This window comes from Aedes aegypti, chromosome 2 (genome assembly GCF_002204515.2).
Source record: "Aedes aegypti strain LVP_AGWG chromosome 2, AaegL5.0 Primary Assembly, whole genome shotgun sequence".
Classification (NCBI taxonomy): Eukaryota; Metazoa; Arthropoda; class Insecta; order Diptera; family Culicidae; genus Aedes; species Aedes aegypti.
The window spans coordinates 90,436,912-90,454,748 of NC_035108.1; positions in this window are offsets into that span (position 1 = coordinate 90,436,912).

Here is a 17,837-nt window from a genome sequence, read left to right on the forward strand (position 1 = left end):
AAAGATGATTCCTTCCGCAAATTTGGTGTCAATGCAGGAATTTCTTTGAAAGTCCTCCAAGAATTTCTTGGGAGTTCCTCCCCATGGAATTTCTTCGGAGTTTTCCTGGGAATTATTTTGAAGCTCAACCGGGAATTTTCTTAGATTTCCTCCAGGGAATTTCTCCAGATATTCTTCAGAGTTATAGAAAATCCTTGGAAATCCTCCGGAATGCTTCACGAGTTCTTTCGAAAAATTCCCTTTGTTTGCTCCGGGAATTCCTACAAAGTTCTTTAGACAATTTCTCAAGAGTTTCTCCGGAAATTTCCTCTAGAATGCCTCCAGGAATTCCTCAAGAATTCCTCTAGGTTTTTCCTAAGTTCTTCCTGAAATTATTCCTGATTTCTTCCGGCAATTCCTCTGAATTTCATCCAGCAATTCCTCGGAACATCTTCTGGATTTCCACCAGAAATTCTTACAGAGTTCTTCCAGAAATTCCTTTAGAGTTCCTCAAGTGGATTTTATCCAGTAATTCCTGGAAAGTTCTTCTGGAGCTCCACCGGGAACTCCTTCGAATATCCTCCATAGTTCCTCCAGGAATTTCTTCGGGGTTCCTCAAGCAATTACCTTGGAGTTCTTCCAGAAACGCATTCGGAGCTTCTCCAGGAACGCCTCCAGGGCTCTTCCAAGAATTTCTCCAGACTTCCTTCAGGGATTTATTTGGAGTTTCTCTACGATTTTGTGCAGAATTTCTTCAGGAGTTCCTTCAAAATTTACCCGGAAGTTCCTTCAGAGTTCCTCTGGGAATTCTTTCGGAGCTTTACCGGTAATTCCTCCTGAGTTGCTCCACAAATTCTTCCGGAGTTCTTTCAGCAATTCTTCTGGTTTTTATCCAACATTTCCTCCGAGGTTCCTCCAGAGCTCTTACAGAAATCCCTTTGGATGTCCTTCATAGTTGCTTTTGGTTTTTTTTTCGTAGTTTTTTCAGGAGTTCCTCCATAGTTCTACCAGGATTTTTTTTCGGATTTCCCCCACGAATTCCATCCCAATTCCTCCAACAATTCTTCCGGAGTTTCGTCCACAATTTCTTCTGAAATTCATCCAGTGCTCCTCCAGGAATTCCTTAGTTTCTTCGGGAATTTCTTCAGAGTTACTTCGGACAGTTCTCCAAGAATATTTTCATTGTTCCTCTAACAATTCCTTAAGAGTCCTTACAACAATTCTTCCAGACTTCCTCTGGGAAATTCTCCAGAGCTTTGCCCGGAATTCTTCCAGAGTTCCTGCGAGAATTTCTTCAGAGTTACTCCCGGCATTTCTCCAAGAATTCCTTCGGAAAACCTCCAAGATTTGCTTCGGAGTTTTTTAAGGAATTCCTTTGGAGTTGCTCCAGGAATTCTTTCGGAGTTTTTTCCAGTAATTCGTTCAGAGTTGCTCTAGGAGTAGTATTTGAACTTCGACCTTGATGGTTGCTCCCGCGGGGGCGGGCGACGAGGGCAGGCCGAACATGAAAAAGTGCTGCGGATCGTTTGTAGTGTTTTATGTATTGATCGCGTCGCTTGCTCTTGCGGGGGCGAGTGATGAACACTTGTTTGGCGTACATGTGAGTATCGAATAATATCGCGAATCTGTCCTTCGGAATTCCCTCAGGATTATTTTGGAGGTCCTCCAAAAATTTCTTCATAGTTTTACATGGATTTTCTTTGGAGTTCCTCTCGAAGTTCCTTCAGATTTCTTCCGGAAATTTTTTTAAAGCTCCACCGAGAATTTTTATCAAATTTTCGCCATTGTTCATCCAGGAATTTTATCGGAGTGTCTCCAAGAATTCTTCAGAGCCCCTCTAGTAATTCCACAGAAATACTCCTGACTTCACTAGGCGTTGATACGTATCCAGCAAGTAATATTGCTGAATTGCAGATAACAAATCCAGTACAAAATAAAAGAACTTGAACATCTTCGATTTGATTTAAATTTTAAACATATATTCGGTATGGTGAAAAAAGCGTTCTCCATAGATAAATCGATAATTTTGACTTAGAAATAAGTTCTGAAAATAGTCTATAAGTTTTAGCATGCATTTTTTTAAATTATTGAATTGTTTGAAGAAATAAAGTTGTGAAACGATTGATTCTGACAAGAAAGTTGTATGAAGAAGTTTTCGTGAACCGTTTGAACTGCAACAAAGAATATATGAACATCGAAAAAATAATTTATGTTTTATTATTGAAAATTATTTTCTACTCTACTTATCGAAAGATAAAAGATCGAAGAGCAAAAAAGAAAGGAACAAGTATTCAAAATTCTTTTTTCAAAGAAGGGCAAATTTCCAACCAAGAAAACTATTTTCGGCCTTTTGTCCTTTCGACATTTTGTCTTTCAATCCTTCTGTCCTCAAGCCAGGAAAAGAGAAAAGTAGGCACTTCGATAATCTCCTACTTTTTATTTTTGTTAAAATGTTCACTCACCATGCCACGTTAGGGCAAATACAAACTCAGAACCATGACAGAGACCTAAATTATAGCAAGGTAATCCATTAGTTACGGCAGCATTTCGTATTTTGCTCTATTTCGCTCGTTGCTTGCAATCAACGGTTTTGGTTGCAACCGTTCGATCCCAGCCTCTATTACCTTGGAACATGGAACCCGTAGGTATTTCAATTTCCGGAGCATTCTCCCTGTTCTGTTCCGAGAGAGATTTTTTTCCATTTTTTCTAGCACTTTTTTGCTCATTAATCTAAGCTATTTCCAATAGTCTCACCCGAACCGATCCTTCTAGGAGTTCCGATTTTTTATTCTCCACCCTCGCCATCCGTGTCACAAGAAGTTCAGCAGAAGCACAATTCAGAATAGTACAACGATAGGGTCGAAGCATCAATTGTCGGTAAGCTGAGAACAAATTTTTGTTTATAATCGAATATTATTTACACGTCATTTGAAACTTTTTATCTTGGTTGAAGAAATAAAATGAAAACTACGAAAAATAATATTTTATTATTTAATATCGCTTAAGCTACTATAGGAACACACATGTCTATAGCTTTCTCATTTATGTTCCTATAGTAGCCTTAGCTTCACGACGCTGCTGGCAAGACACCGTTCAGAATTGTTGTTTTAATAAACTTTTATATTTTTCTTATGATGAATAAATCAAAAGCTTTCAATTGTTGCAAAGAAGTTCTTATTTTTTCTTTTATTCAGTTTAATGAAAAACTTTTCCTTGGTATTGCTACTATAGGTGAATCAATTTACTTAGATTAATGGCTCCTGACCTTCATGGCAAAAATATTTTACAAGGATTTATAGCAAAACTAACTAGTGTGACTATAGGGAACCGTCTACTAAGAGAACACCCACCCTATAAGGGAAGGGAGCAGCATTGACATCGATGATGACGACGCTCCTGCCCTGTTTCCGTCTCTGTCGTTTGTCGGGGTGGATGCAGCTTTCCGCTCTAAAAATAAATCGCCTGGAGTGGAAATAATTACAATGCACTTTACCGATCGTTTTTCATCCATCGAGTTCGGTTCGGTTTGCTATTTTTCCCGGATTTTGTCATTGGCTGTGAAGGCTGTCAAAGTTTGTTGCTTTTGTTTCCGGCACTGCACCGGAACATGGACGATAAATAGAAACGTTTGAGCGGGATTTTTCTTCTAACTTGAGAGATGACGTTGTCGGTTTTTGGACGTTTGCCGAGGTGAAGCCAATTGATGCGATTATTCCAGACGGGATTCGTTTTTGATTCAGAAAATTGTGGTGATAAAAATAGTATCCATTTCTCACTGAAAGCATATCAACCAGAACGCGGTCTAATTGGGTATCGCCATTTGGGTGCTTTTTGAATATTTCATTGTAGCAATAACCTTTTACCCCATCACACGTTCATCCCGCACGTACTTTTCGCATAAGTCAACACACGGATTACTTTTACTGCTCCGCATGGTGACACGTCGCGGAATTTCTCTCCCGAAACATATGTATGTAACGCGGTCGTGCTGCAATTTCAGCTGCGTTTACTTGATTTTGATTTATGGCGAGTTCACATGCTCGCGGCGGTAACCCACCAGTCTGAAAAAAGGAAGTCAATGCGATGTGGTTACTACAGCGCCTTCCCGGAGCAAGCGGAGCAAGGACGGAGAACAAATGGTTGTCGCCAGGATTGATTGATTTATCGGAAAACGCTGCGACTCGATTACATTCCCGGGCAAAAATTTTGGGTCACCGCTTATAAACATACAAGAGTGTTTTATCCATATCTCTGCAATTTTTCATTGGTATCGTTTCGCACATTTCATTCATTTCTATCATGACAACAGTTTTTGTCAACATTTTTTGATAATTTTTTTCGACATTTGTTCTAATGTTTTAACATTTTATGATAGAATATAGTACTATAAGCCATTTTACGAGACGTTCGAATGACGTTTTCTGGCGGGCCGCTCATTGTTGTTGTTCAAAAAACTAGCATAATATCTGAATGGTGCTGGTCACATTTTTGTTGGCGATAACGTCCCCGTCTCTTTCAGCGCATGTTTCTACCCGGTTTACATGTATTATGTTACCAGTAGATGAAAAATATCTTCCCTGCCTGCTGATTTCAATTTTACATGCGAAAATTAAAAACTTTGTGGCATTGCCACCAGCGCCATTGATGAATAAGCTCCTTCCAAATGTAGCGCTAGAAGAAACGTAAATAAATCGGCCCGCCAGAAACTTTCAAAGCTGGTAAACAAACGGAAACCATATGATTCGAAACGTCTCATAAAATGGCTTTTGCCAGGAAGAGAACCTCAGAACCATTCTCAAAATTATATTTCTGCAGAACTTTTTTCCTGATATTACAACAGTTGGTCCATATGAGTACAGCATACAACATGGGTGGACTGAAAATTTATTTGAAGATCAAAAGCTTGTTCTTAACACAAAGTTCTGATTTTTTTGATAATCAGTGGAAACATACATTCTATATATTTGTTACATTTGGCTTCAATGTCCTCAATGTGGTTTTTGAAAGTTATTTTTTTATCTAGCGTGAGCCCTGCCCTAGATACTTAACTTCATCTGACCAATTTTTTGAGACACCTCTCATTGTGACAACATGTCTACTTGAAGGTTTCAGATAATGAGCTTTTGATTTATGTGGGAATATTATTAATTGAGTTTTGGAAACATTAGGCAAAATCTTCTAGTTTTGCAAGTATGAAAAAAAAAATTCAAACTTCTTTGCAATCTACTACAAATGACATGCAGGCTTCGTCTTTTGGCGGAGAGGCCTGTGTCATACGCAAACAAAGATTTTTGACATCCCTGAGGTAACTCAGGTAAGTCGGGTGTTAAACTATTGTATAACGTTGGTCTCAGAATGCTGTAATGTTATAACTTCAATTAAAAATATAGTAAAAAAAATCAAATGAAGTTTATGAAAAAATATCTTTGAAGCAAGATTAATTTGATTTTAATTTGACTATATTCACAGAGCTACGGAATGAACACTTTTGTATATTTTCCAGAGTGTGATCCCAATCTTTTGCACGGGAGTGTATGTGTGTGCTTTTTTTCTTGTTGTTGGCAGTCAGCTGAACATGTTTCGAGTTTCAATTAGCTATTGTTTGTGGTAATGACCTTACCCATCGTTTTGATCACATTTCCTGTTTAAAGGTACACCAGAAGATGGGGACCCTCGCTTCTGTTCCCCTGATGTTTCAACGTTCAATAACGTTGAAGTCCATTCGAGACAGTCTCACACGAACACTTTTGTCACAATGCGGTGCATCTGGACAGAGACACTGTTCTCGTTTTACGTCCATTTACTGGTTCACTGTCATCGCATTGTGCTATGTTTTAGAGAGCACTGTTTGTTTTTCTTACAGTTTTTGTGACATGTTCATAGAAGTTAAAATGTGCTATAGAATAGTGAAGCTCTCGGATCTTTGCAAGCTTCTATTACATCTATGATGCTCTTGAAAGCCAAATGCCAGAAAATTGGAACACATTGAGATGGATCAATGTTGATATTGAGAGAGTAAACTTTCCATATAGCTCAATGTGGTTTTTACCTTGTGCAAGGATATGTAGGGTGACACACACCTGTCTTACAACAAAAAGTATGATTTAATTGTATTGAACCCAAAAGAAAACCTGTAAAAATGTTAGCCACTTTGACAATATTTAGCTTGAGTTTTTTAAGAGAAAATTGATTGAACGTATTTAAACATTCATGAAATGGTCCTGACTTTACCATCAGGAGCCGTTGTTAACGTCAAATCATCAGTAAATTCTAATACCTTAAAACGGGGTTTAGCAGCCCTGTCGTTCTGCTTAGTTTGACCTTATCTGACGTAAATCTGTGTGAGGTCATAAGCGTTTTAAAGCCCTGTAAAACATCAATCGAAATTCTCAAACTGTAACCTTTATAAGGTCGTGAATACGGCAACGCCCTGTAGGATATTAATCTAAATTTTCTTGCTGTATCAACGCCCTGGAGTGATTTGAACTTGTATTACGTAGATCTTTGCGTAGTCATACTAAATTTTCTAGCTGTTTTAGCGCTCTGCAGTGAATTGATCTTATTTCACGTAGATCTTTGCGATGTCATAAGCATTGTAGCGCCCTGTAGAACATTAATCAGAAATGTCTAGCTGAGTCAACGCTCTGGTGAATTTTGACCTTATCCAACGTAGATTTGAGCATGTTTGTGGGCTTCGTGGCCGTGCGGTTAGTGTTACCAAGCATTTAGCCGCATCGAGTCAAGGGGTGTGGGTTCGATTCCCGCTTCAGTCCGGAAAATTTTTCGTCAGGAAAGTTTTTCGACTGTGCCCCTGGGCGTTGCATGCTAGTCCGTTGTCTAGTGTGGTGCTTCCTTCAAAGGGCAAATCGTCCACTGGAAGCATTAACGTGTCGGTGTCTTTTTAAAAAAAAAAAAATGTTAACGTCCTGTAGGACATCACATTAAAGCAGTGCTTCCCAAACTTTTTTAACTTTCGCGTGGGTGTACCAGTTATGGATATAGATGTTCCCTAATTCACCATAGTGGATACTTGATTGTCTTCACATTTTGAAAGGTTTTGAGTGTAGTAGTAGGAAGATTTAAGTGAAACGTGAAAGTTATCAACATTTCGCATATGTCCAAATAGTGAACAACTATGACCATAACTGGTACACTTTCGCTATTATGCAACCAGCCAACACTTTACTCTTTCGGACTTAACTTTTGAAACGCGGATATTGGAAATTTTCCGATGTTTATTCGTTTGTGGCTTTTTACAAACAGACTCGGTTTTCTCTATCGTGTGTTCTCGAACTCTCACTCGCCTAACTCAGTTCCCCACTCACACAAATTCTTCTTTAACACGGTAACTGACGCACTCATATCACACGAACACATAGTGTCATTCAGGATATAGACTAAAAATTATACCAGGACAGTGTGGCCAATCTACAGATCGTTACAATTATGTACGTTTAAAAATATTTTCTTGAATATCGATAACCCACAATTATTAGGAATGATTTACTGGCCTGTTATTAATAAAAGCATTTTTAACAATATCTTTCGTGCAATACAGACTACTGAATCAGTTTTCGATACAAGTTTGGCCCAGTTTCAACTATTTATATGTAGGGTAACTGGGAGTAAAACGCGCTCTCTAAGGAAGGAAGGCTTTTAGCTATGAAGAACATTATTATAAGTTAATAAATCAGTTTATAAAATGCTTATAAAATGCTTGCTTATCTGTGTTTTTATTTTTTTGCGGGGTAAAACGCGCCACCTGATCTCAGCGTTAGTCATGCTTGCAAATACGTTGCATACATAAGGGCGTTTGATCAGATGTTATTGTTCGATTATAGTATACATGCTGATTCGAAAAATGTGCATTTGAAAGGTTCAAATTGGTACGTAACTACAGCTTGGCATTAGGTTTGCTGGAATTTGAATTCAAACGTCTGTTTTCGTGTTATGAACTAGGAGTGGCCGTTTTGCCCCACGAGTTGATAAAAGTTTAAGTCCTTCAATACGCTTTTTAAGGATAATTCAACACTTTTTTTGCATGGAATACGAACTATGGGAGTGCACAAGTCCATTCTCGATGATAGCTACAAAAGTTTTTTTGTTTATCGGCCTGAAAAATGGCCTAAAGTACAAACAAGTGTCAATATTGAAAAAAAATCCTCAAAACCTTCTGATAGAGTTTTTTTCCGCATTTTTTTTAATTACTCTAGATACAAACAATTACAAAAAAAAATCCTGCAGCAATTTTTTCAGTTTCCCTGCTTACAACCTTCTAACTTTTCGAAGATGTTAATCAGGCCAACTCAACGTACGGCCTGCTAAGAAGGCCCTTCCCTCATCTGGCCCGTTTAGGAAGATCAAAAAATGACATCTTTAGTTTTTCGGAATTTCTAGACCTCCACACTGTTACTTTTTTCCAGTATCTAACACACGCTTTGTCACACTTTCCTAGACCCCTCCACACTAAAAAATAAACTCTATTTTTTATTGTTGCCCTACCTGTTGTTGATGTTTTGATAACCATTGACGGCCAAAACTATAATTATCTCGATATTGAACAAAAATAATTGTGTAATCCTTGTCCTTGACACTATTTTAGGAGAATATAACCTGAAAATTCAAAATATTTGTTACAAAATCTTTGACAGTATTCGAGCAGAACCCACAGTATTCATGATTCCACAGAATCGTATCCAGACTAAGCAGGAAACTCTTGCTGGGATCCTGATAAAATTATGAACAATATTCTTAGACTCCATGGCAATATTTTAAAGAAGATTCTGTACGTGTTTATGAGAACAAAAAAAAACCTGTACACAACATAGTAGGGCGATCAAAGTATTTTGAACAGACCGTTACGCGCACATAATTTGGACATTTTCGGAAAAATCAAATAGAAGTGGCCAAAATGCCCTACACATTTAATCTTGGGAAGCAGTTTTATCTAATATATAATGGAAAAGGAATGATTCTAGCAAAAATCTAAGACAGTATTTTTTAAATAAAGACATGATTTCGACAACACCTTGCGTAGGTTTTTATATAAAACTCACAAGTTGGAATCTTAAAGAAATCCTTATGGATTTATACTGTGAAACCTCCATGAGTCGATATTGAAGGGACCATCGACTCATGGAAATATCGAGCAATGGAACAGCAATCCTTTGGAAAGCTGCTTCTAGGGACCATCATAGTAACCATGATATTTTTTTTAGTATGGTTCCATGAGTCGATATCGAGTCATGGAACATCGACTCATGGAGATATCACTGTAATAGTGTTCTAAGTAGGAAGGATTCTTTGCAAATCATTGCTATTTTCCCTGCTATACAACAAACATATTATCAAAAACTCTTTGACTACATTCTGATACCTTCATTCAGATGGTTCCGGGTCATTTGGCTGAATGCCGTTTAGCCGAACGCCATTTGGCCGAAAGGGTCATTTGTCTGAATGCCATTTGTCCGAATGCCGTTTGGCTGAATGCCATTTGTCCGAATGCCGTTTGGCCGAAATTTAAAACAATAGTGAACTACAATTAGCATGAATTTGTAATAAATTTCAAAGCTGAATTTCAAAGAACATCCTAAATGTAAGCAACTATTCACTTCTTTGCTAGCGGTAATAGCTGCCAGCATAGGTTTTCGAATTGCATTTGTAATCAGCTTTTGGCAATTACTTAAACGGTTTACGACGCATTCGTCCTTTTGTAGCATCAATTTGCTTCAATAATTCTGATTGCACGTAGTAAACTAATAAATTTTTAGCAGCCACAAGCTTGGCTTTTCTTCACAATGGAGAAACTGTGCGCTGCTTTGTAATCACCGAGTCTTTCAGTTTACTGATATACGCAATGAACGATGCAGAAATCAATTATCACATTGCAATCTTGATTCTGAAGGAGAATGACATCTCACCTAAGTTATCCCTTGTGCTAAAAAATATATGTTTTTAATTAGACTCTTTATGAACGTACTATAAGCATTCAGCATAAGCATAGATGACCGTACAATTCGTAATTGATAGTCCGTGATTGACCAGAACAATCGAAGTTGCACAGAGATTTAATGAATGGGGCTTGGGATTAGCTCACCATTCTCAATGTGCACAAATCGAGAGCTCAAATTTTAAAAGTCAATAACGGCGCCGGCCACGTCCTTACGGTCATCGAGGAAGGGAAGGAATGTAAGTTCGACAACCGAGATCACCTCTGCATCTCCACAGTTGTCATGAAAAGGATATTGGGTTAGTGGGATAAGGTGAAGATCTGGGAGTCACCAATGGTTGGTGATGCGATCCATGATATAATCACGCCTAATCGGTATAGCGGAATAATTCAATTATCGCATTGTATGCCGAACAAGTGTTCATCGCCCGCCCACGCAGGAGCAAGCGACGCGATCAATAGATCAAACACTGCTAACGGACCGCGCACTTTTTCACTACTGTTCTACCGTCGCGCGACATGTTTGATCCTGCCCTCATCGCTAGCCCCCGCAGGAGCAAGCGTCAAGGTCAAAGGATCAAACACTACTCTTATGAACGTATTATAAGCCATAACTCCAATAACTATGAAAAATATTCAAATATGAAAAAATATCATATGATCAAAAGAAGGAAAAATCACTTATAAAAATCTAAGCAAATTTAATGCAAATAATTGTTATATCCGTTAAAATAAGAAGAACTGCCAATGATTTCAAGAAGGTAAAATTCCCTATTAAAAATATGAATTATTGCCAGCAAAAATAAAACCAGTACAAATCGAAAGAATAGCCTTTGTTTAGAAAAAGGAAAAAATTCTAATGAAATTATCAAAACACTAGCACACCGTTGGTAATCCAGAGACGAACCAATCATCAGCGAGTTCACAACTTAGTCCGGAATGAACGGATTGTATTAATTATCTTCTTAGAGCACTTATAACGCGACAAACATGACGTCAAAAAGATCAAACAATTATTTAGCTGATCATTTATTGGACCACACTTATGAATGCTACACATCAGCGTTACAAAAAAAAAGATTTTTTTATTCGTACTTCGGCCAAACGACATTCGGCCAAATGGCCGGACACCATTTAGATAACTCGCACAGAACCGTTGATAAAATTATAACAGAGCCTTGGGGAAGATTTTTAACGTATTCTGAGCATGATTCTCAGCAGTAAAAGTTTTTTAACTCACATCAAAAAATAATTCATCGACTGTTTATTGGATTTTACGAATGTGTTGAAATTTTTGGTGGAATAATAGACTTTGGCCCGCCGCACGGTTCAAAAAAGTTGGATAGACTTGATTTCAATGAGTCTCTAGTATGATCTCTATAGAACTGCAACTATTGGTAGAGTGAATCCTAGAGTAATCGCTGAAGAAACTGCCAGATGAATTTATTAACAGGTGAACAAGAAGTAGAATTCCTTATAGATTCTCTAAATCTCTTGAAAAATCTGTTTCAATAAAAATCGCTCGATTTTTTTAATAAACCGCTTTACGGAAGAATTGTTGGGCAAAATTCTATGCAAACTCTGGGAAAATTTTCGGAAGGATGTTTGGAAGAATAGCCAGAAGTAATCCTAGACAATTTGTTTTAAATATTTCTGTACAGTGCTGGGAATGGAATACCACATACCTCACGTGGACATCCTCACGAAAGTAGCTTAAATGCGGTTATCTCATCAAGTAACCTATGTTGGGTGTATGAGTTTTCAAATTTAATTATGCCCAGACAGGCTGTAAATGCGGAAAACTGAGTATTTTTCTACAGTGGTTCTGGGTTGTCTTCAGTAACCGGTAATTTGCTAGCTTCAATGCATTTTCCTTACGCAGCTATAGGCGTGATTTTCACGGTTTTTTTTTTTTTCTAAAGAGTTCTTGTAAGAATCCCTGTAGAGATTCTTAGACAATTCACATCGAATTTTCGACAGAGTTGATTTAAAGGATTTATAAAGAATCTCAGAAGAAATTACAGTTATGACCCGTTTTTGTCAGCCCCCGATTTTATCCACCCTCGATTTTAGTACCCTTTTTTGCTTGTTTTGCTACCCCCGATTTTAGCATTCTTTTTTCCTGATTTTGTCAGTCTAAAATTGATATTTATTTTAATCAGAGTAAGCACGTCTATACTGGCAATATTGGGTGCATAAAGCCAATTATGCCCTTGGCCACTTTTATACAATCATCTAAAGGCCGAAATTTTGAATTTTGAAATTTTAGATGATTAATCAAGAAACTGATCAATGTTATCTTGGATTACGGTACATAGAAAATAAATGTTATAAAACAATGTTTATATTAAGAAAATAATAAAACTAAGTCCTTAAGTTAAAATGAAACTTGGAACCAGTCGAAAAAAATTTTAAACGCTCCCCAAAAAGTGACAACATAGTAACTCAAATTTTACGACGACAGGGCTGGTTTGGTCAGAGGGATAACATTGACCGAAATGACCCTCTTCGTAAAAGGTACGAATGAGCATGAGCATGAGCATTATTGACCGCCCGCATATGCTACTCCGTTATTGCAAGAACAGCTGTACTTACACAGGGAACCAACAGACGCTACTCGGAATCAGTAGCATCCTCATTGTGTAAGTACTGGTGCTCTCATAATTATAACAAACAATAACGGCGCCGGCTGCGTCCGAATGCAGGTCGATTTGAGGATGGGAGGGAAATGTTGACGTGTTACTTGCTTTATGAAAGCCGAGGAGTCCTCTGCACTTCCACAAGTAAACACTGGGAGTTTGGATATGGGGGAGGGGTTCGTTTTGGTAAACGATAAATATATAATTTGAAATGAATGCGCCTAACCGGATTCGCGATATTACTAAATAAACGTCGAACAAGTGTTCATCACTCGCTCCCATAGGAGCAAGCGACAAGATGAAAGAATCAAACACTACTAACGCGTTCCGCGACCCGCGACTACGCGAGCGGCGCGCGACACGATTGATCCTGCCCTTATCACCCGCCCCCGTAGGAGCAACCGTCAAGGTCGAAAGATCATACAGAACTCCCTCTTCGTAAAAGGTGCGAATAAACATTAACTTTTCATCAATCCCTTCTCATTGTTGTTTTTTTTAAGAGAAATGTATTCTAGAATACACTAAATTTTAGTTCAGAGATTCCTTAGAATTGTTTAGTTTCCATTTAGAAATGTCCACTTGGATTCTTTAAGTTTAATACAAACAAATATTCCAGTACTCTAGATATGTACTTCAATTTTTCCAAATATTCATTTTATTTATCCAAGGATAGCCTTAGAAACTTAGCACTAAAATTGTAACACCAGAAAAAAGATCATAAAACCATCTGAGTTGTGTAAAGACTGCCCTTTTTTCAGATTAAATTTTGCTGCGTTTTGAGATTTATCATCATATAATTTACCCAATCCTTTTTTCTCAAGAACTCTGAGCAAGGCATAGCAATATATTACGTAAAACCCCATCATCCATCGATGCGTGTCATCAATCTCTTCGGCAGGCCATTGCCGGATCCATTTTTCGGATATTATTATATAGATCCAACTGAATACCGCGAAATTGATATGCCGGTCGTTCTGGTTGATTGACCATGAACAGTTGAATATTACATTTTTCAACAACGGTATTTGAATACACGGATGGAAACAGTTCAGCGCTGCCAAACAATGTTATATGCTTGCTACCATGAGCAATCAGCATTGTTGGTCGGCAGAAACGTATCGACGAGTGAGAAATTCTTTGTAAGTCCAGATTACATTTTTTCGTTTTTCTTTGAAAGGGAGTTTGTTCCTTTCCTTTCATTTTGGCATAACGAAACTTAACTGCCAATTCAGTGCAAAATGTTATTACTAAGTTAAACCTTTTTTTTTCAACAAATCGAGATATAATTCAAGTGTCATAATAAATATCTTAACTGAAGGTTTCCACATTACACATGATTATAACAAAAAAAAAATAAAATCATCAGAAGGCTGATGAATTGCTAATGAAAACCCGTACGGTGTTTTATTACACTAGATTGCTATAATGATTACAGTAATAATGTACATACTGCATATTCTTAATGATGATTGTTGTTGTATTTAAAAGAGAGATTTGGCTTCCTAGTGTCTTGAAATAGATTGGTTAGGTTCATATTTTTAGATATATAGAGTACTTAGCCCACAAGAATCCAGCACTCTAAAGTCGTGACGAAACATAATCCTCTCAACCGTGTCTTGTTTCCCAACCAAGCTGCTACTCTCTCTTCAGGAAAAGCGATTAATTCGGATAGTTTGACCAGCTTCCAGCCACAACTGACCTTCCCCCCACCACATATACACCTACTCTCCACCCAAGGCTAAATGCAACTCTGCTTCATAAGAACCCTGGCTTTCGAGCCAAGTCAAGTTATTTTCGTTCATTTATCTTGGAAATAATCACGTTTGCTCGCCATATTCCATGGGCAGCCACCGAGATTGTCTGAAGCAATTAATCTCCCCCGCACTAATGTATGCATGCTCACAAACTGTAAACCTCTCTCCTTGGCCGTGTATGCGGCTCTAGCTACTATACATTACGTGAAACGAGGAAAGCACATCTCAGCACCTTCCGAGCATCACTCGAGTCGTTGTTGCCTGGCCGTGTATTTCACAATGTACTTACTTACCCCCTTCTAACCATGAGCACTCTACCTTAAGCCGTGCACGAATGAGGAATAGGGCGGCTCGTTTTTAAATTAAAAATAACTTGTAGTGTTGTGAGAGTAATGTAATGTCCCTAGATTCTGTTGCATGCTCTTGTGGGGCAAGTGTCAAAATCAGGATCTGACCGGATTGAAGGGTGTAACGTTGGTCATTATGGGCCACCCTGAGTGCTGTTTCATAATCTTTTCCCTCCCGTTAGTGAAAGGATAATAATTCGATAACGATATCAAACATTCATTCTCCCATCAAGCCTGCTGCTGTCTGCGCTCCGTTTCGGATGTGAAGAAGGGCTTTTACATGGGTCTACCAGAGAAGGAAAAACTTCAGGAGTAACGGAACACTTTTCCGCCGCATATTGTCAGTGATGATTCTTCTGTAACGATGTCATAAATACTCGCTGCTCAAAAGCTCCCCGGAGGCGTCTGCCAGCGCGAATAATAGGTATTACCTTCGCTGGAATCGACCTCACCTGTTGATCCAACGTCGTTGATGTCGGAATTCCGCAAGCGGACAAACAAATATGTACAAACACGTACAGTGGTGGACAATACATTTGAAACTCTTTCGAATTTTCATACAAAATGGTCAACTTTGGTGAACTGGACCAATTTGAATTTGAACTTTTCACAGCAGGTTACGAGTTGAAAAGTTATAACGAGTTGACCAAAGTGACATTTTCAACAAAAATTTTTAAACAATTCATCTCAAACTATGAAAGAACTATAAAAAGATTTCTCAACAAATTTGTTTATCTCATCTAAATGTTGATTTTTTCCCTGAAGGTTCTATAAAGCTATACATTAATTTTTTTTAGTGATGTCAATTATTATTAGCCAAAAAATCACTTTTGGCAAAGCCCTATTGCTATTGAAATCGTGTATAAAACAGTGAAAATAAATGTAGAATTTCAAGTGTCTGCAGTGATGTGAATATATTATTTAATTCGATCGATAAGCAAATAGATCAAATCTTCCAAAGTTTATCATTTTGGATGAAAAATCTAAAATGCTCCAAAAGTATTGGCCAATACTGCACAACGGGCAAGGACAATATGCTTTGTGATTCTCACATTGTAGTGCCAAACGGTTACAGCAGTCACATGTACATATCTGATTTCATATTCCCCTTCGGGGATTCTAACCCAATACTCAGATTGACCGGAAGGTAGACAGTACACATGGCAACAACGCAAATAAGCTACTAACCAGAGTCCGGTTATTAGCACCAGCTAACATAATGTCGTACACCACTGGGTTTCTTCTATGTTATTTTCCTAGTTTTGATTTGATTCCGGAAGAGACCTATGCCATCGAGGGGTTACACATGGACGAATTAACGCCTGTAGGCAAATAGGGTTATGTTCTACTTCGTCGTAAGCGCTACTATTCGGCGTATCAAACTTTAAAAGTTCCACTACGGCGGATATTCCAACTTACCTGCAACATAGATTCATTATCCAAGTGTAATTTTGTAAAAGCTGTTATGGTTCGTACACTTGTATACCAAAAATGCAATAAAACTACTGTATTTCGGTAAATAATTTCAGTTAAATTATCCACTTTGCACTTTTTCACCGAAATCGCATGGACGAACACGATTTGAGAGAAATGCTTAGCGATCGACTGAGCCACACCACTTTCCAACACAAGTTTCTCCCCGCCCCCGTGGGTGACTTACTTCGCCGGGCACTTATTTTCACTATGGAAAACCTTCGTACTTCTTTACTGAAGGATTTCATTCCAATCACACGCCGTCAAACTTCAACAAATCACCAAATTTTACGAAATTTCCTCAACCGAGAGGAATGTAAACAAAGTCCAATCCGTACTGAGAAAAAAAAGCTTGTGCGCATCAATGTGTGCGCGACGCTCGACGTAAAAATACGGTTCCTTTGATTGTGTTGTTTTCGCTGTACTGTGAGCAAATGCCAATATTGTATGGTCAAAAGGAATTGTGTTCATATGTTTGGGCTGAATTTTGATGACGAACAATTAATTTTAAAGGAAATTAGTATATTCCATCACGCTGAAGAAATAGAGGGAGATGCCCGTAGATCTATATATTCTAGTAAATCATTTTATTATAGCGTTGATATGTTGTTTTTTAACCATTCAATACACACAGTGAGCCGTGAGCTGTGAGATGAATCTGGAAACTGATTGCGACGGAGTTGAAAACGATACGACGGACTGAGAATACGGTAAGATGCATTTTCTTTGCATTATTTCCAAAAAGAGATCAAGATTTATCAAAATGTTATTGTACAATGCTAAAGCCGTTTTGAGAAAGAATTGTTTGGCATCGGTTTGTATCAGCATCATTCACTGCAATACTGGGAAAATTGCAGTTCTCAATGACCAATGCTTAATACGATGGATACTAGCACGTCACCCTACAGAAACAAATAACAAAGAGCATTTGCTTTGTGGTTTCATCTAAGGTATAAAGTAGACAGAGGTAGTCAGACGTTCGTTGGTATACATAAATCACATATCACAAACAGTTTGGTGGAATTTGCTTCCAAGTTGAACCCGCAGCACAATTTGTATATGTATTATAGTAATTTTTATTCCATTCAAAGTTATGGAGACGCATGGTCGCTGCCTTTTTATAACAATCAATGTTGGGTTATTTTATTTTAGAAAATCAATTCTTATCTAACCAGCACAGACCCTACTTTTGTGTTTTGTTGGAACTTATCCAGTGATGAATGTTTTTATCAAAATCCTTCGATGTGGTGAGTTCATGTAAACTGTATCTAAGTTATTCCACACGTATTTTTGTTTGAAAAAATGGTAAAATTCCTAAACATCGCTTTTTTTTCTCTCCACATAAGATAACTTCACAAAATCATAGCTCTTTAGGTATTTTCAACATAAATAAAAATTATTTCAATTTTTTTATGTCTAATATCTATATTTTTGATAGGAAACACAAATCTTTGATTTTTTAAATGTTGTAGTGGATATACACAGGCTCTATTATGACCCTTTCAAAAAAACGACCACAGCTAAAGTCGTATTTTAAATTTCTAATAAATTTTCATATACTTCAGTTTATAATTTCCAGTAAAATATGTGATGGTCTGATCATTTATCGTATCGGCAATGATAAATATATTTTTTTCAGATTTTTATTGTAAATAATTTATGACCTAGCACAAACTTCGTACAACAAAGTCGATCA